The sequence below is a fragment of the Melanostigma gelatinosum genome (genome assembly GCF_949748355.1).
Source record: "Melanostigma gelatinosum genome assembly, chromosome: 22".
In the NCBI taxonomy this organism is placed as follows: domain Eukaryota; kingdom Metazoa; phylum Chordata; class Actinopteri; order Perciformes; family Zoarcidae; genus Melanostigma; species Melanostigma gelatinosum.
Window position 1 is genome coordinate 18,455,993 of NC_136655.1, and position 355 is coordinate 18,456,347.

Here is a 355-nt window from a genome sequence, read left to right on the forward strand (position 1 = left end):
GGGGGTCAGGTTTCCATGTCACCACTGCATTTCCTGGCCACACATGAAGCGATTTCCATAAATGTAATCTGGGAATTAGTTGAAGGGTCTGCTGGCACTTCCATTTAGCTTGTAATGGAATACTCCACCGCAAACCCATCACTCCCCACATGGGCAGAATGAGACTTCAGCCGGGGAGAGCTCACGCAGACTCGCCCATTGTAGGGTGAGGTTAGCTATAGAGAGCGGTGTATCAATGTTGAGTTATCAAGCGCTCTGTGCAGCAGTAGTGAATGTGTGCGGAGCTGCTGGGATTGAAGAGACGGTGAGGGTTTTGACGGCGTCGTTTGTGTTCGACTTTCCGGAACGTGATGTA